The sequence below is a fragment of the Fukomys damarensis genome, unplaced genomic scaffold (genome assembly GCF_012274545.1).
Source record: "Fukomys damarensis isolate Sample0158 unplaced genomic scaffold, DMR_v1.0_HiC HiC_scaffold_38, whole genome shotgun sequence".
NCBI classification, from domain to species: Eukaryota; Metazoa; Chordata; class Mammalia; order Rodentia; family Bathyergidae; genus Fukomys; species Fukomys damarensis.
Genome location: NW_022900950.1, coordinates 56,921,287 through 56,941,930, shown reverse-complemented (window position 1 = coordinate 56,941,930; position 20,644 = coordinate 56,921,287). Strand labels below are relative to the sequence as shown.

The 20,644-nt window shown below is 35.3% G+C and overlaps 1 long non-coding RNA gene across 1 annotated transcript in view; it reads left to right on the top strand.

The window, feature by feature from the left end:
- Nucleotides 1-5,828: 5,828 nt before the first annotated feature.
- The window catches only part of LOC104871124, a 53,751-nt gene continuing 38,935 nt past the window's right edge, over nt 5,829-20,644 (top strand). The window contains exon 1 of the long non-coding RNA XR_782755.1: nt 5,829-5,993. This is a non-coding gene — a long non-coding RNA (uncharacterized LOC104871124). The remainder of the gene's footprint in view (nt 5,994-20,644) is intronic.

The window sequence follows — 20,644 nt, the reverse complement described above, 5'->3', positions numbered from 1 at the left end:
CATTATTTCTGGGGTGAGATGAAATCTCAGTGTTGTTTTCATCTGCATCTCTTAAAAGAACAATGATATTGAATATTTTTTCTTGTGTGTATTTGCTGATTTTACTTCTCTGTCTAAGATATGCCTGATCATTTCAAATGCTCAATTTTTAATTGAGTCATTGAATTTGGGAGAGTCTCATTTTTGTAAATTCTTTATATATTCTGGATATAAGATATTTGTCTGTGGAACAGATGACAAAAATTTTTCCCATATTGTAGGTTGGCTTTTAGCCCTGTTGCTGGTTTCTCTTGTAGTACAGAAGGGTTTAAAAATATGAGGTCACAATCATTGATAATTTGCGCTAGTTCCTGACTTAGGATTTTTTTGTAAAGTCTTTTCCTAGGAAAACTCTTCAAGAGTTCTACCTTACTTATCTTCCAGCAAGTTAAGTGTTTCTATTTTAATGTTTATATTTTTACTTCACTTGGATTTTAGTTTGGTGCATGGTGAAAGACAGGGGTCTAGTTTTAATCTTTAACAAATTCAAATCCAAATTTTCCAACTACATTTGTGAAAGAGGCTATTTTTCTTCCATGAACATGGTTGGCTCTTTTGTCAAAGATGAGGTACTGAGTATGTTTGCAGTTGTTTCTGCATCTTCTAATCTATTCCACTGATCCTTGGGCCTGTTTCTTTGCCAGAATCATGCTATTGTTATCACATTGGCTTTGTAGTATTGTTTCAAATTAGGGATTGTGATAAACCCTGCCATATCTTTTGCCTAGAAAGGCTTTTGCTATTCTAGGTCTCTTCTGGTTCCAAGTAATTTTTGGATTATTTTCTCTAGTTTTGTGAAATATTCTGTTGGGATTTCAACTGGGATTGCATTGAACCTGTGTAGCAGTCTTGGAAGTATGGCCATTTTCACTATATTAATTCCACTTATCCAGGATCAAGGGATATCTTTCCAGTTTCATATATTCTCTTTTATATCTTTTTACAAAGTGTTGTAGATCTCATTGTAGAGGTCTTTTTATTTTTTGTTAGATTGATTCCTAGATATTTCATTTTTTTTTGATGCCATGGTGAAAATGATAGTTCCTCTAATTTCTATCTCAGTGATTATGTTTTTTGTGTAAAAGAAGGCTATTGGTTTTTAACTGTTGACCTTGTATCCAGCTACTCTACTGAATATATCAATTAAGTCTAGAAGTCTTTTGGTGGAGACTTTTTTTGGCCTTCTATGTAGAGTATCATATTATCAGAACATAATAATTTAACTTCTACTTTTCTAAATTTATAGCTATCTTTATTATTATCTTTATTTCTTTCTCTTGTCTCATAGCTGTGGCTAATGTTTCTGAAACTATATTAAACAGGAGTGGTGACAGTTGACATGCTTTTCTTGTTCCTGATTTTAGCTTGAAGGTTTTCAGTTTTCTACCATTTAGTATGAGGTTGCCTGTTGCTTTTCCATAGATTGATTGCCTTTATCAAGTTGAGACAAAGAACATCTATACCAATTTTCTGCAGGGTTTCTTATCATGAATGGGTTTTGAATTTTGTTAAATGCTTTATCTTCATCTATTCAGATGATCATACATTTTTGTCTTTGACTTTTTTATTACAGTGTATTACATTTTTTAATTTCCATATGTTAAACCATCCTTGAATCCTTGGGATAAATCTGATTTGGTCAGGGTTTATGATCTTCTTGGTGACACTCTGTATTCTGTTTGTCAGTATCTTATTGAGTATTTTTACATCTATGCTCATTAGGGAGACTGGCCTGTAGTTCTCTTTCTTGGTTGGGTCTTTCCCTGATTTTGGAATCAAAGTAACACATGCTTTCAGGAATGAATTTGGAAGTACTGCTCCCCTTACAACTTTAATGAAAAGTTTCAAAAGCAGTTGCAGTAGTTCTTCTCTAGGTGTTTTGTGGAATTCAGCAGTGAAGCCATCAGGACCTGGCCTTTTCTTTGTTAGTAAATTTTAATTATGGTTTAATTTCACTGATTATACATGGGGTGTTCAGAATATCTATATCTTCCTCATTAAACGTTGGTGATTCATATGTTTTTAGAAATCTGTCTATGTCTTCTGTGTTTTCCATTTTATTAGAGTACATGTTCTTGAAGTATGCATTCTTGATCCTCTGGATTTCTCCTGGATCTGTTGTGACTTCACCATTTTCATTTCTGATTGCATGAATATGAGCATTTTCTTTCCTTTTTTGGTTAAGTTTGGCTAAGGGTTTATTGATTTTATTAATTCTTTCAAAAAACCAAGCCTTTCATTTGTTCATTTTTTGTATCATTATCTTAGTCTCCATTGCATTGAATTCATCTCTGATCTTTATAATTTCCTCCCTTGTGTGAGTTTTAGGTTTATTTTGCTTTTCTTTTTCTAGGATCTTAAGATTCAGCATTAAGTTGTTTATTTGAGCTCACTTTGTTTTCCTAGTATGGACATTCACTGCTATGAATTTCCCACATAGAATTGCTTTGATTGCATCCAAAGATTCCAGTATATCATATTGGCATTATCTTTAAATTGTAAAAACTGTCTAATCTCTTCTTTAATTTCCTCTATGCTTGTTCAGGAGAATATTGTTCAATTTCCATCTGTTTGTGAAGTTCTTGTGGTTTCTTTTCTATTGATCTCCAGTTTAATTGCACTATGGTCTAATAATATACATGGGATAACTTCATCTCCTTTGCATTTACTTGAACATGTTCTATGAGGTAGTTAGTGGTGTATTTTGGAGAATGACATGTGTGCAGCTGTAAAGAATGTATATTCACTTTTTGTGGGGTGGAACACTCTGTAAATGTCTATTTAGTTCATGTATTCAAAAGTTTGGTTGAATTCGAGTATTTTTGTTTTTGATTTTTTTGTCTAGATGATCTGTCTGTTTGTGACAGTGGGGTATTAAGATCCCCCACTACAATTAAGGCCATTAGCATTGATTGTTATAGCTGATATGTATTGACTTATCATTGTCATGCTATTGTCCTATTGGCTTTTTAAAAGTTTTTTCCTCTCTCTCTCTCTCTCTCTCTCTCTCTCTCTCTCTCTCTCTCCCTCGTACTGGGGTTTGAACTCAGGACCTTGTTATTCCAAGGCAGGTGGCAGAATAACTGAGTCATATCCTTGGCCCTGAAGGTTATTTTGTTTTATGTCTTGGAATACATCACTTTAGACTCTCCTTGGCTTGAGGGTTTTTGTTGAAAAATGTGCTGTGATTCTGATCAGACTTCCTTTGTATGTGGTTTGTTTCTTTTCTCTCTTTCCTCCATTTGCTTATAGCAGTTCATTCTTCCATTGAGTTTCTGGGATCTTGATTATTACACGTCTAGGTGTATATTTTTTCTGATCATGGTTAGTTGGAGTCCTATAAACTTCACTTATATGTATGTCAAAATATTTTGCTGTTTGGGATGTTTTCTGTCATTAATTCTGTGAACATTTATTTCATGTCTTTTGTAATTTGTCCTGCTTTTTCATGGACTCCTATCAGTCTTACCATACACATTTCTTTAAACCAGTCTCCAGATACAAACATTAGCTCATAATTATGTCTAACATTTTATAATTATCCTGTGAACTAACAGAAATTCACTAATTCCCTTCCTAGAAGAGAAAGCAAGTTTTCTTTGCTTGATGCTTACTCTTAACATTTCATTACTTGAACAGTATAACAGGCTTAACAATCCTGAAGAACCAGTATTAGGAGAAAAATAGTACAGTATAGTTCTCATTTCTGTACCTGATCATGGAGTCATAGCTAGTATTTAGAAGTATGTGCTCTGAATATTCATTCTATATTTCCTTGTCCTTCAGGTAACACTTCAATTGGTTTTGATTCTTTCCCTGGTTGAACTGACCCATACCTTCATTCCTGAAGTTTCTGGACCATTTGCCAATGTTCCTGGATTAGGTTGTGGTATTTTCCCATTGTTTTTAATAACAGGGAGTGTTAATACTAAGAGGCTCCTGTGTAGTACCAGCCCTGTTTACACTCAAAGCCTGAGAGAGATAAGTGCACCTGAGGACATTTAAGGACGTGACTCTGCTCTCCTGTTATGTACATAACAAGCCACAGTTGTATAGGAGTGACTTGACATATTTAACCATGCATGTGTAGCATGTCCAAGGTCACACAAGAGATGTTTTGTCTTTCCATGTCCCAGTAAGCTGAAAAGGCACTATAACTGCTATAAACTGAAGAATACTGTAGTCTTTTAGTAACTGTTTTGCTGAGGGAATAAAGAAACATGCAGCTGTTAAACTGTGAAACTCTGACTCCAACTCTCCTGCTGTGATGCTGCTCTTTTAAAAGATCTTGTTTCTGCATCTTTTCTTATTTGGGAATTGATAAACTAACACACAAGGGACTATATGAATTAAATAGACCCCTCTTCAGGTTCTCCTTGGGAAGCTCTGCCTTCACAAATGGCAGTCTGGTGGGATATCTGACAATGGCATCACAAACAGGATAGGTGAAAGGATAATGCAATAACATCCCTGACAAGATGGCAGCACAGAATAACATGAAGGCTAACAAAAGCACAGGGGTTATTGGCATGAATACCCAACCCATGGTTACCAATATCAAATTTCTCTGTAGTTTGGAAATGCCACTGAGTGCTGGGATACAGTCCAATTGACTGGAGTAATGATTGGCTGCTGAGGAACATAAAAAGTACCACATTCACCACAGTGATATATGCACACCAATGTTTATAGCGGCACAGTTTGTAATAGATAAAACTTGGAAACAGCCTATTTGCTCATCAGTTGGAGACTGAATAAAGAAGTGGTTTTTCTATAAAATGAAATACTATTCAGCCATAAAGAATGAGAAATAAGATTCATTCATAGAAAAATGGATACATATTGAGGATATGCACCTAAGTGAAATAAATAAGTCACACATGTGTAAATACTGAATAGTTTCTCTGGTGTGAAAAACTATAACAGTACACAAGGTCCTAATTATATAATTGACCATGTGAAATATAAAGAAAGGGGCTAAAGGTGTGGGTAAAATGAGAAGGGTAGGGGGAAAGGTAATAAGGGAAAAGAAAAAAATAGGAGAAATGAAGAAATGGAAATAAAGTGTTTGTAAATGGGGAGGGGAGGAAGGGGTAAAGGAAGGGCAGGGACAAGGGGAAAAATGAGAAACAAGACCTGTCATGTAAAGGTACAAGATCCCAATAATGAACATAATTGTAATGTATACCTAAAATGTACCAATAAACTCAATAAAAGAAAAAAAGCACCACATTCTTCCAATACATATGTCTCCATCCCTAGAAAAGTCTACTGTCTGGGTAAAGTGGTTGGCTTATAGCTATTGTGGCCTAAACCTCCTGAGAAATTTAAAGAAAATTGCTGGAGCTTTGAGAAGAGCAAGACATCATGACTGGGGGTGCTATAGTGGGCCAGAGCAAATGATTTCTGCACAGGGGCAACAATATCAACAAATGGGGCTGAAACAAGCTCCAAGAGCTAAGATCCCAGGAATGGGAATGAGAAACACAAAGAAAGCTAAGGAGGTGGGATGCTGTAAGTGGTGTATTTAAGTCTGGTATGAGGAGCACACTCTAAGGCCTAAAGAAGGGTTTTGGTGGAGCTAAATTTGACTGACTCATTGGGCAGGTCTTGGAACTAGGAGTTCTAGGTGATAACAGAGTCTAGCATGATGAGTAAGCCCAGGCCATGGATGATGACACATCTAGTGTGACACAGCAGCATGACAGGCCCTGAGATGCCTCAGAGTGGCTTTATGACATAGACATAAAGCATTAAGGTAAGACTAAACCAGCATTGCTGGGAAACTGGTGCCCACACAGTGGGGATGAAATCAGAGACACTGAAAACCCACAGGTAATGCCAGGACTTAGAGACAGAAAGCTCTGAACATCAGTACAAAGCCCTGCCGTGTAAGTGCGTAGCTTCTCACCAAGGGTGACCAGCCTCAGATACAGGCTTTCAGTTCACTGAAGGTAAGTTGACACCAAATGTAAACAAACTTTCTGGCTACCAACCGGAAAACCTAACAGTGTTTCTTGAACCTTCACCCTTGACTGATGCTCAGTTTGATACCACACAAAGAAAAATTCCACTTACAAATCATCATTGTTGCCTAGAGGCCATAAAGAGTTAAGACAGACCATTTTGCAGTTGAAAGAAGCTTGGATGATACACCATGCACACAGCCTTTCTAATTTGCCAGTATGGCACATGTGAAAGTGAGATGGGACTTGATAAATGACTGTGGACTACTGGGAACTGATCAAAGTGACTCCTCCATTGCACAAAGGGCAGTCAATAAACTTTGCAGTTGTTGTTACAAGGCTATATGTATAGCACAGCTCTGTGTTACGGCCTGGTGGCCCAGGAACAGGCCACCTGGACCAAGCTATACTCTGTGTCTTTGTTCACTGTATTGATGATATTATGTTAACCTCTGCTTCCCTTAAAGATGTAAAAGCCACTGTATATGGTCTAAAACAAGCCTTGCTGGCCCGGAAATGTGCCCATCAGATGACAGGGTCCAAAAAAACTGGCTTGTATGTTCAACTCATGAGTGTTGTCTGGTAGGGAAAGATAAGCATAATTCCAGATTACCCAAGAAGTAGCAACATGAGACTAAATGGATGCAGTGGAAGCTGTTTTCAGGACTCAAAAATGTGTAGTCACACAAGTGCAAGCCCTCTGAGTCATCGATCCTATCCTGTCTTGTACTCTAACTGCAAATGTGGATGAGATTAAGTTTGGTAGATGTTTGTGATAAAATAAGTGGAGAGGAACACCCTGCTATGATTTGAGTCTAGCTGCCCCCCACCAAAGCCTCATGTGTTCATAGGCTTGATCTAGAGTGTGTGAAGCTGAAATTGATTCATGATGGAATGCTAGGCTCCAAGGTACTAGGATTTAAGGGTGTAAGTGTTACCCACCCGAAGTAGTCTGAATAAGATAAAATGAGGAGGGAAACACTGTTAACTCTCTTGTTACCTTTGCTGCCTTGGGTGTGCCATGTTGTTTTTGTTCTTTGATGCTTGTTTGCCATCACAGCCAGCCAATTATGGACTGAAACCTCTATGAACTGAAAGGCCAAAAATCCCCTTCCTCTCAAACTTTTGGTGTTGGATATTTTGTCTCAGCAAAAAAAAAAAAAAAAAAAAAAAAACTAACAGAAATTTGGTAACAGAGAAGTGTGGTACGAACCCACACAGATAAAGTGGGTACTTGCTGTGATGTTGCCTAAGCTTAAAAGCCTTGGGAATCATTTTGGAAATGTTTTGATACACTGACCAAAGAGGCAGCCCTGGCATGCTCTAAATTATATGGCAGATTCCAGTAAGAGCCCAGACAATCAGTGTACTGCCACTAGAGATGAGACTTGGAAACCTCTGTTGGGGGCTTCATTGACTGATGAATACCAGGTAGTGTGCTTTTATAAGCCATAGGTCTGCATTTTGCTTGTGCTTGGAAAACATTGCTTGGTGGAAATGCTTGGGTGGCAGACAAAAATTCAATGCAGCATATCATTGGGATGGTAGCATGGTTACTTCTGAGAGCTTTTGGCCAGATCTGTGTCAGAAATTAAGAGCAGAGAAACAGCATGGTGATTTGGAGCATTTGACCAAAGGAGAGGTTCCAGTAGAGCTGTGCATTGCAAGGATGCAACAGAGGAGAATGTGGTTGTTGAGAAGAGATAGAACACTGGAAAGTGACTTGAGATATTTTACCTGAAGGGAAGAATGTATTTGGGGTACAGAAGATTCCTTGGGGTGTCTTTTAGTGTTGTCTCACCTCTTGTCAAAATTAATGGGAAACTAGAATTGTGATTTTTAATAGCTTGCTCCTATTCTGAATTTAATGTAGTGTATGTTGATGTATGTAAAACTGATTTTGTGTATATAAGTGGAAACACAAAGAGTTTTAAAATTTGAAGCCATAGTGAAAATGAGTGCAACGATAATTTGTATATGTAATTGTTATATTGATGTAAGTATGAAGAGATCAAGATATGTTAACTTTTCACAGATCTGCCACTAGAGACTATGATTTAAGGAAGTCCATTTTGTTATCCAGTTGATCAGGGGTGGATTGTAGTGGGTTGACTAATGGTCAACTTGTAAACCCAGCTGAAATGAATCAGAGTGGTCCAGGCATGGAGGATGCACCTGATGATTTTTACCAATAGCCATAAAAAGTACCAGAGGGGAAGATCTTGGCCTGTTGATTTTTTTTAGGAGAAGCTTGCTGTGGATGGTTTTCCTGATGCAAACTAAGCTGTTCTCATCAAAGGAGGAGCTTGGGACCTTACTGTCACTGGGAAAATCTGCTGCTTTCATCAGGGGAGCTCTGATCTTTGCCATGAACATTCCTTCATTGCTTCAGTGTGGATCCTTCAGCTTGGTGGCACAAATCCTTTAACTCATGAGCATAGATATTCTGGCTGTAGACCCTCAATATGGACAAGCCTGAGACATTGCTGTGGGCTCTAGGCCACTGGTTGAACCTGAGGAGGACATGACCCTGAACTCTAAACCTTTAGCTGGATTTGTGTGGGAAGCTGCTAGGATCTAGGCCCTCAGCTGAATGCTTTTGGCTTTTACTATGTGGCTAATCTCTTGCACTCCTTTGCATTTAACCCTTTGGGCAATCATCACACAATAACATAATTTATGTGTTATTCATTTAATATTTTCCCTTGCCAAATCCTGCTGAATACAACATACTCCATTGGCTTTATAGCCAAAATTTGGTATTATTATTATTTTTTTTTTGTACCAGGGATTGAACTCAGGACCTTGCACTTGCTAGGCAAGTGGAAGAGCCACTGAGCTAAATCCCTGGCCCAAGTTGGTACTATCTTAATGAGAAACAGTTAGTGGAGATGTACGCTGCTCTGTACACTGACTGGGAAACTGTTAGTGTTGATGAATGTTGCTCTGGTGCCTGTGAAACAATTGCAAGACAATAGACTGTGGAAATACTGATTAGATGCCTGATAGGAGACTAGGTCCTGGGACACATGATGCACAGCATATGATACCTAGCTACTAGACAAAGGGAAAATAGAGTCCTTTGGCTAAGGCCTGATATACTGATGACTATAGCCATGTCACAACTCCACAAATGATGACAGTTGGGCCATGTGTAGCTACTTGTCATGCAAGTTGAGGAACCTCTGTATGTTTGTGCAGACAGTGGGGTATGTGTAACTACTTGTAATGCATGAGAATGAACCTCTGTATGTTTGCACTGGTAATTGGGCCATATACCAAGGGCTGACACTCTCATTACTGGTTTGGATAACCCAAAGGTGACAGATAGAATACTAACCCCAACATAAATGTAACAGTCATTAGATCCCTCTTAAAAGTGAAGCTGATGGGTCTGCATACCTTACTCACAGAACAAGACTTTGAGATAATAAAGGAGCTTTATTTAAGGTAAGGTGACCCTGGCCACAATCCTAGCACAGGATGAGCATGTGTCTTTCATCCTCCCAGAAGGGTGCAATCTCTCCATAATGGAGTCACATGGACAGTGTTGTCTCCTGGGCACACGTATTTGCCCAAGTTGGAGGTGCATTAAACTTGCTTGTGCTGTTACAGAAAATAAACAAATGATATAGATACTAATAGAGGGATATGATTTGAATTCTCTCAACAGTGAAAGCTGTCTCCCAGATGACAATTTTGAAAAATCCAGGAGACAAAAAAACACTCTCATTGAGGTCTGCCTGCTAAAATATTTTGAAGGTTACCTTTAGAAAATGTCTTTGACAGCACTCACAGGGTATTTACATGTTACATGTTACACATTGAAAAACTATTATCACAACTGAGGCTAAGTTGTTTGCCAGGAAATGTACTTATGGATGTTGGAAAGCAAATGGATTTGATGTGCCTTTTTGTGTTTAATGGTAAAAATCCTTAAATTCCATTTGGAGGAGATGGCCACAAGCTGAGATGTGGCAACACTAATGTGATCATGTATACCACCAATATTTGCGGGTCTGGGATCTGGGGTATCACTTCTGATATACTCAAAGCCCAGCAGACACGAGTGTACCTGAGGACATGCAAGGACACAACTCCACTCTCAGGGACAGGCACCAAACAGGCCACAGTTAAATAAGAGTGACTTAGAGAAAACAATCCAAAAATTCATTTGGAGCCAGAAGAGACCTAGAATAGCAAAAGCAATGCTAGGCAACAGACACACAGCAGTGGTTATCACAATCCCCAACTTGAAACTATACTACAAAGCCAGTATGATAAAAACAGCATTCTACTGGCAAAAAATAGACTCAAGAATCAGTGGAATAGACTAGAAGATGCAGAAACAACTCCAGACATACTCAGCTACTTCATCTTTGACAAAGGAGCCAACCATTCTCATTGGAGAAAACATAGCCTCTTTAATAAATGGTGTTGCAAAAACTGGATTTCAACTTGCCAAAGATTAAAACTAGATGCCTATCTTTCACCATGCACTAAAATAAAATGTAAGTGGATTAAACATCTAAATATTAAAACAGAAACTCTAAATTTGGTGAAAGATAAGTTAGGTAGAACTCTTGAAGATCTCAGCATAGAAAAAGACTATATGAAAAAATCCTCAGTAGTTCAAGAACTACCACAAAGAACAATTAGGATCTCATCTTTTTAAAAAAGCTTCGCACTTCTAGAGAAATTATAAGCAGATCTAAGAGACAAGCCAAAATGTGGGGAAAAAATTACCATCTGTGTCTCAAATGTCTACTATCTAGAATATATAAATAACTAAAAAAAAAATCAGACCCCCCCAAATGTAAAGACCCAATTCAAAAATGGGCATCTGAAATGAACAGACATTTCTCTGACAAAGAAGTAAAAGCATCAAAAAAATCATACAAAAAAGTGTTCAACATCACTGGTCATGTGAGAGGTGCAGATTCAAACAACACTGAGATTCCATCTCACCACCTCGAGTATGGCTGCTGTCAAGAAATCAACCAATAACAAATGCCAGCAGGGTTCTGTGGAGATAGGAACCCTTCTCCATTGTTGATGGGAGTGCAGACTGGTGCAACCACTATGGAAATCAATATGGAGATACCTCAAAGAACTAGGATTACAGGTCCCATTTGACCCAGCTATTCCTCTGCTGGGTATCTTCTCAAAATAATTTAAAAGAATCATACCACAGTGATATATGCTCATCCATATTTATAGAGGCAGAATTTTTAATAGCTAAAAGTTGGAAACAACCCAATTGCCCATTGACTGAGACTGGATGAAGAAGATGTGGGTTTTTTTTTAAATAAAATGGAATACTAGTCAGCTATAAAGAACAAGAAACTAGAGAGATTTATAGCTAAGTGGATGCACATTTAGGACATATTCTTAGTGAAATGAATAAGATACTTGTGTAAAAACCAAATAGTTTCTCTGATGTGAAGAAGTAAAAGTATAAACAAGGATTAAAATGTATAATTGATATTGTGTAATAGGAAAAAAATTCTAAAAGATAGAGGAAATTGGAGAAAGGTAAAAAATGTTAGGGAAAAGCTAAAAATGGAAAAGCAAAACTATGTGAAAAGGAAAAACATGGAAACAATGTCTTTGTAAACAGGGAAGGGTGAAGGCTTTGAGGGGAGGGCTGGTGAATGGAGAAAAATAAGAACCTGATAAGTCATGTATAGGTACAAGATCTCAATGATGAATGTAACTGTATTGTATACCTAATATGTACCAATAAATTTAATAAAGATAAAAAGAGTGACATCATACTTAACTATGCATGTGAAGCTTGACCAAGATCACATTCAGGTGTTTTGTCTCTCCTTCCCAATAAATTGATAAAGCGCTATAACTGCTGTGAACTAAAGAGCACTGTAGCCTTTTAGTAGCTGTTTTGCTGAAGGAATAAAGAGACACGTAGTTCTGGTGCTCTAGGACTCTGGCTAGAACACTCCTGCTCTGACTGCTTTTGACAGATCTCATTTTAACATCATTTTCTTATTGAGAAATTAATGAACTTACAAAGGATTGTATGTGCTAAATAAACACCTTACCTTTTCATGTGTCCTTATGGCAGTTTGGCCTTTAGTGCCCTAAGGGATATCCTGAACTCCAAGTATATTATGCCTTTCCTGCATTGTGGAGTAGTAGTTCAATTTCTCCTTGATAGTCTCAGTCATTCACCCAACATTACCTATTGATGAACCTCTCCATACATTCATTTTTATTATTTTCCCTGAGAAGTACCACTATCATTTTACCCTCAACCAGGCTCAGTGCCTGGTTTATTTCACTTAACACAGTGATCTCTAGTTCCATCCAGGGTACGAATGACATGATTCCAATTGTTTCATGTTTGGTAGTATCCTATTTCCAATATGCACCATGTATTATCAATGCACTCAACTGTTGATGGGCACATCACTTGTTTCCACATTGTGAACAGTGCTGCAATAAATGGGAAACTATAACCACGTTGGACATGCTCATTTCATTTCCTTTAGGTATATGAATTTTAGTAGGGGTACCGGATCATATAGCAATTCTATTTTTAATTTCTTCAAGAACAATTTTGTTTCATATGGCTGTACTAAGTACACTCCCATCAATAGTGTGCAGTTGTTCAATGTAGTCTGTTTGTATATTTTCACCCGCATTCTGTTTTTTTGTTGTTGTTTTGTTTTTTGTCTTTCATTTGTTTTTGAACTAGGGTGTTGTTAAATTGCTGAATTTTCCAGACTGAGTTTGAACTTTCAATTCTCCTCCCTCAGTTGGGGGAGTCTGGGATTGTAGACATGACACATCAAGCTCAGATTCTTCTCTTTTTGATATTAACCACTGTTGCTCCAATAAGGCTATATCTCACAGTGGTTTTGACCTTCATTTTCTTCATGGTTAATAATGTTGAGCATTTTTCACACTTGACCAGTTGTTTATCTTTTTAAAGAAATATTTATTTAAGTCTATTGCCCAGTTTTTAGTTGGGTAATATGAGTATATTAGTTGTTTCATATATGAGTATTTCAGTTGTTTTAGTTCCTATTCTATTCTTTGTATCAATGGTTCGACAGATATCTAGTTCATAAATATTTTCTCCAATTTTGCATGTTGTTTTGTCACTGCATTGATTGCTTTCTTTGCTCTACAAAAGCTTTTAGATTATCTTTTGCTTTTGTTTCTTGTGCTTTAAGTGTGTTTCCAGACACCTCTTGAACATTTCAGTACTCTGAATTAGTTCCTCTGTTTTTTAATGATATCATACAGTCAAGTTTTATACTTTCCTTTACTGCATTTTGAGTTTATTTTTTTTTAACTTGTGACAAGTAAGCATCCAAATGTAATTTTCCTGAATGTGGGTGTCCAATTATTGCAGGATTATTTATTGAAAAGTTATTTCTTCAGTATGTGTTCTCAACATCTTGTGGGAAATTGCTTATAATCCAATGTATGGCCCTATTTGTAAAGTCTCTATTCTGTTCCTCTAGCTTATCAATATTTATACCAATACAATAAGTGTTTCAATTATCATAGTATTCTTGTACATTTTGAAATAAGATAGTGCAATTACTCAAGCTTATTTTTGAGGCACTATTATTTTAAGATTCTTTTATCTACATGAAAAGTATCATTGACATTTTGATGGATATTATTTTGAAACTATTGATCCATTTTGTAATATAGAAATAACAAACATTATTTTAGTCCATAAATATAGGCTTTCTGTGTGTGTGTGTACCTATTTCAATTTGTTCCATCAGTGTTTTATAGTTTTTAATGTAGAGATCATTCATCTCCTTGGTTAGATTTATTGTTAGGTATTATTTATTTTATAGCTATAAAAGCATGATGTTTATGTTTAAAATTAAAAATGTAATCAGTGTGATATATCAGATATTCAGAAATGCTTTTCAATGTTCCTCCCAAATAAAAACCTTCATAAAATCTGTGCAGTAACTATTATGGTTAAATGTTCATAAAAAATACTTTGCAATAGTTTAACAGAACAACGGAAATTATCTCCTCCTTTAAGTGGTGATTATCTTGTGTTTTTTCAGCAATGTAAAACCTAAATAATAAAACGAGAACAGAGAAATGGCGTCTTTGCTATGATTGTACCAGACTGTCTGTTATAGAAGCATTTGGAACTGGTTTACCCGAGAAATTTGGAAAGGTTTGAGGATGCAGTCTAGAGGAGGCTTAGAATGTAAACAGAGCCTGGTGCACGACTCTGGTCAGAGATAAGAAGACTAGAATGCGGACATGAATGGGGATAGAAAGACAAGGCTCAGGAGATATCAGTTGGAAACAAGTAGTTCATTTGCAATTGGACTAGGGCCATGTATGTTGTACTCTGACATTTTTTTCCTACATTGTGCCTATGTTATGAGGCTGTGTTGACCAACATAAAAATCAAAGGGACTAATTGATTTGGCAGTGAAATCTTCTAGGCAGTCTCAAGTTGAGGCTGTGGCATGGGTACATCTGGCCACTTTTAGCTAGGTATATAATGAGAACAAAGAGCAAAAAGCAGAACAGAAAAATTTTTACAACTTAATTTTGGCCCAAAAGGAACCATGTGTAAAGTTGAAGCCAATGGAAGGGCAATTATTGAAGAAATTAGAACCACTAAAAAGAAACCAAGTAATTTCCACAGGGACAAGAAGAAAGATGCCTTGAAAGCATCTCAGAAATCAGTAAGATCTCACCCATCACAAATTCAGGAGTGCAAAAGTATAAATCCTGTAGTGGATAAGAGAATCCCTGAGATGCCTGCTCAAGAATAGCCTCCTGTAGAATTTGTTCCCCAGGATTCACTTCACGAAGCTCAGCAAGCCAGGCTCTCTGAGGTCATTGTAGCCATGATGCACAAAGGCCTGGTTACTGTTCCTGCTGGCAGCCAAACCTTTTACTCTGGCCACGATATTTTAGATTTATGTGACTTGTTGAAAACATTTTAACAAAGGCACACATCTTAGAGTTTGCTTTGAGTCTCAGAAGAGACTTTGGCTTGGGCTTTTGAAAAATGTCAGAACTGTTCAGTTTTTGAGGAGAGAATTATTATGTTTCCAATTGTGTACATGATAGTTGTACCATGTTAGGTGAAATTATGAACTTGCTATTGTCCTTATTTGGATATTAGATATGGTTTAAGGAAATGTGTCTGGTTTTCCACTTGGCAAGGGGTGGTTTATCACCATTCATCATATTATGTCAGCTTAATTGGATTAATAAACACCCAGCAGATTATTAGAATACCATTCTTGCTGTGTCTGGGTGAGTTAAAAATGGAATGACATTGTGTGCTACATGTGATCCCTGCCCCATTTTCTCTGGCTCTGTTCTCTTGCTCTACTTTCTGGCTACTGTGAATTAAGTAGCTCTGTTACTTCATTCCAATATGATTTTTCTACCTTAGAGCTAGCCAAATGTGAACATTCTGAAAACATGCACCAAATTAAACTTCTCCTCTTTTATATTACAAGTGAGACACATTTGATTCCAGTAACAAGAAGTTTACGAATATAGTATTTCATTCAAGAATCAGTACTTGCTTCTATTTAACAGAATTAAATATTGAAAATATAGTAGTATGCATAAAAATCTCATTGAAAAAAGCAATATGGCTATACTGTAGCAAAATGAAAACTAAGCAAATATAGGTATTAGTTAAATTTTAATATTTTGTTCCAAACTCTGTTGAAGAAAAATGTTTCACATATCTGGTAAGTAATTGAAAATCAATAAAAAAGTATGTGGATCCTCAAAGATTTAAAAAAACCTGGTATCCAAAATTTTCATTTATACTTTTTTACATTGGTCTGGAATTACTAAACCTGTTGACATGTCATAGTCAACAAAAAAAAGTCTGATGTGAAAGTAAAAGCAAATTGTAGATGTTATGGCAATCTAGTAATTGTAAATTCTGAAAGTTTATATAAAGTAAGTTGTTTGCATTTTCACACTTATCCTCATAAGCATCCCTAGTTTCCTACAAAGCTAAAACTACAGCTGATTATTTGACATTTCTTGACAATTGCTACTGAAAAGACAGTAAAATTATTATTTGATTCTCTTTTAATGTAGAAAATGTAAATGTTCTAAGTAAAATTATATTTGCCCTTGTGCATTGTATTTAATATTTCTCACCTGAAATGTTCCTCTCCTTTCAACATGTTTTACCTAGGCTCTTCTCAAAACATGTGATTCTTCTATAGCTTGTATCATGCTTCCCTTTGAAATCAACTATGTTAAACTCTTATCTTATATATATGGAGTTGTACTGGCCAAATGAGTACCTAGCACATCCCAGCTAAGGTTTTGTTCTGTTTTTAAAAAGTGTTAATTTGTCTTTTTTCATCTGAGATTGTGCACTATTCTACTAACCTTGTTTCTTTAAATTGTCCATACTTGCTTTTACCATCTAGTGTTTATTTACCTGATTTCCTTTCATCTGAAATGGTCTTTTCCTCCTTTCAGCCTGGCTGCCTCCTACACTGTCTTCATTTTTCAGATGAAAGGTTACACTTCCAGGAATTAGTCTCTGATCTTTTATATTTATCTTGTCACCTGCAATATGTGTACCCTAAACTGTTTTCTTTACTATAAAATTTATTAATTTTTTTAAAAACAAAAACTTTGAAAGTGGGAAGGGTAGTAGAAAGGTAATAAGGAAAAGAAACAAAATTTGAGAAAATGAAAAAATGGAAAAGAAGTGTTTGTAAATGGGGAGGGAAGGAGGAGGTGAAGGGATAGCAGGGACAAGGGGAAAAAAATAAGAACTAAGTCCTGTCATGTAAAGGTACAAGATCCCAATAATTAATGTAACTGTACTGTATACCTAAAATGTACCAATAAACTCAATTTAAAAAATACAAACTTAATAATCTACCTTCCTCAGTTTTGTGGAGCCAGAGACTACAAGTTATCATTCAGTGTGTCAAACTTGTCACTAAGTATTATGACTGACAGAGAAATTATTCTAAAGAAATACTAGTTGAACTAATAAATTGATTTTTAATAATTGAATTTCAAAGAAACAAATATGGGGAGGTATTTTCAAATACTTCACTATAAAACCGTCAACTTGCACTATATTAGAGAAGCCATAAAGTTTTTTTGGATTTTTAGATCACACTGACTGACGTCTTCTAACATCTATATATGGATTTTTTTTCACGGCATTATGCTGCCATATGGGTAGATCCAATTTCAGAGTTAAACCGTATTATTTAGCCATGAAAAGGCTACCACAACTGTCATAAACAAATGTCATTTTACAAGTTCTTATTTATTTAGCCATCAGGAATAATGATTCATACTGAGTAAAAGCCATTTTAGAAGTTCTTGTAGAAAGTTGTTGGAGTTTGTTGCATTGCAAAATTTCTTGTGCCCTTATTTCACTAGAATAAGGAAAAAAACATTTAAAAATCTTAGTATTTTACTTTTTCTCCATATGAACACATATGTACAACTTCACACACATACACAGTTAGCAATATCCTTTAGCTTTCAGCCATGCTTAAATTCAGGCAGAAAAATTAAAACAGTAACGTTTAGAAAATTTTTTAATACATAGTAATGCTGTTATAAATGTTTGGATTCTATTAAACTATTGGGGGTAGTAAATTTATCTTTTAAGGGAACTGAAACAGATATAAAATACTTTTCATCAATCATCTAATAAAATTCTCTAAAAGAATTAGTATATATGTATATACATACATATATATATATATGTATATATATATTCAATTGAGTCCTTTAGTTTAAAAGCATGTATTATAAAAATTTTAAAGAATAAAACCACAGAAATTGATGCTTCCATATTAACTAAAATTGTAAACATCTTAAAATTTTAAAACACTGAACTTTTTTGTAGAATCATTGATCAATTTCACATAGCCCTCTGTTATTTTCTGCTTAGGAAGAGCTATAATAAAAATAATGAGAAAACAAATCTGTTTTTTAACTCTAAAAGTTGTTAACATAACTAATTCAATTTCTCATATTTCTAAAACTATAATTAGGGTCATTACCAGTAGTATCCACTTTTCTGCTTAGAAATAAACCCACCAAGCTATTCAGATTAGCATAAACATTATAAATTTACTAAACATCTTCATACAATACATGTTAATTGCAAGACTGAAGAGTTGTATGTAGATTTCTTACATTCATAGATACACAAATAACCTAGGTTTCAAGATATATTTTTTAGTTTGCACTGCAAGATGATAAAATGTAGTTTGTATAAATAATAATTTTATAAACAATATAATTTAGTCCTGCTTAGGACATAGGAGGCTAATGGATTATTTTTATACTGGATGACTCATGATAATTCAAATAAACCTTGGTAGATATCTGTATTGACATTTTGTACTGATTACATTTTCAACCATATGTCTGGGTGCAAAATTATGTCCTATTTGAGTTTGCATATTTGTGTGTTTCTATATGTTAAAGAAATAATGTCACTTTTTCCACAATTCCAAACATCTCCATCATTAATTCATTAAATAGGAGAGAGATGAGATCTCAGCAGGAAGAGGATAGAGTATATTTTTAATAAATGTGTAGTGTAGTTTTTAATCCCTTACTTTCATTTAATGAACCTGTGATATTAAGGTATGTGTAATTAGAGCTGTCAATATTGAATTCCAAATGTGCACTGCACTATGGATTTAATTTAAATCTCTCTATCCCTACTTTTCTCGTCCCATCACCACTGGGAGAAATTGAAGCACTTGACTGCTGCTGTGGTAAATTGGATCCTAATAAGTACGATGCTTTACTGCTTCTTGTTTTTGCTAAGATACAACTGCATTATTTCAGAAGAACTCACCTGGGCATTAACTCAACAAAAAATTGTGGTAGGAGAGTTATATTTTCCACCTTTTGATATTTCAGTAAAGGCCTTGCATATAAAGTGGTCCAGCAGCTGATTCTCACCATGCACTGATGCGCTTATCATTTTGACCTCAGGTGTGGCAGATTCACCTCTAGGGGCATAGAAATAATATTCTTTCCTGCATTTCAAATTATTTGAGATTATAATTTCTAAATCTGAAAATACAACATACTGAAATAGGTAATGTTTAAATATGAAAAGATCAATTTCTGAAGCTACCTAAAAATATAAATAACAATGTAGGTGATGGTAAGTCTTGTTTAAAATTAGAATCATGTTCTGAGAAATCAACATCTGTGCTGTAAGAAACTAAATCTAGTATCCAATCAATAAATCCTCCTTAAAGTTAAACAAAATCTTTCATGAAACAAAGGCTCCTTAAATGGAGACATGTGAAAGTGATATAAAATATACTAACTACTATCAAGCATTGGGACATCTATTAATCTCACGTACTGCTAATAGGCATGTGAATTAGTACAGATATGTTGAGGTGCTTGCAGTGTTTGTTAAACCTAAGTGCATCTAAGATATTGCAAAAGAAATACAAACAAATGTGTTCCTAAAGTCACATGCATGAGTATTCATTACACACTATTCACAATAGGTCAAACATGGAATAACACAAATATCGATGTGCAATGTGCAATAAAATTCTATAACAAACATAAAACAAAATACTATTACACACTATTAATCAACAAACGGACACATAGAATAATGTGAATTAATCCCAGAAACACAATTCTGAATGAAAGAAAGCAGAGGAAAAAGACTCTATGCTGCTTAATTCCATTGTAATGAGTGCAGAAAGAGTAAAATTTAGTGTGAGATATAGAAGTTATATTGATGTTTACATATGAGCAAGATTCGGAATGGAGTTCTATTTCTGGACATTACTATGTGTCATTATAGTAAAAATTTCTCTTTTCAAAGATTCCCTGAGCTGGTCACTTAAATGTCCACTGACTGTGTCACATTTCAACTTAAAATATTTACTTGAAAAGCCTTAGTATAAGTGATAACCCATGAGATATCACCATGAAAAAATAGGGGTTCATTTGTATGCTTTGCTTCTTGGTTTGTTGTTTTTGTGGTACTGGGATTTGAACCATTACCTTTTCACTGAACTTTATTCTCTAGCCTTTCTTTTTAAATTGTGAGACAGTGTCTCATTAAGTTAATAAATAAAAATAGTTTTTCAATTTCCATTTTACTATCCATAACACTTTCCATGTATTTTTTTCCATCACATTATATATTTAATTTTATTACATTATAAAATTATTGTGTTAGAGGCTTTGTATTATTATTATGGTATAAGAAGGGTCTATCAGACAATAGTATTAATGAAAATGATAATTTTGAAAGTCATTATTAGTAGAGTATTAATGTAGTATTAGTGTAGTATTATTGAGTATTAGTTGTTTCAATTTTATTGCAAATTATTTGTGTATTAACTTGGTTTATAAAATTATATGGTTTAGGGCCAGGGATATAGCTCAGTGGTTCTGCCACCTGCCTCACAAATGCAAGAACCCAGGTTTGATCCCCAGAATAAAAAATATATATATACAATTTAGTTAACATTCAGTCCATTATTCAAAACAGTAGACTGAAGCACTTGGTAGTACAATTAATTGCCTAAGACTCAGGGCTACCAAGCAATGAAAATAGGACTGAAATCCAGGCTTTTTGTGTTCATTTTGTAACTGGTATG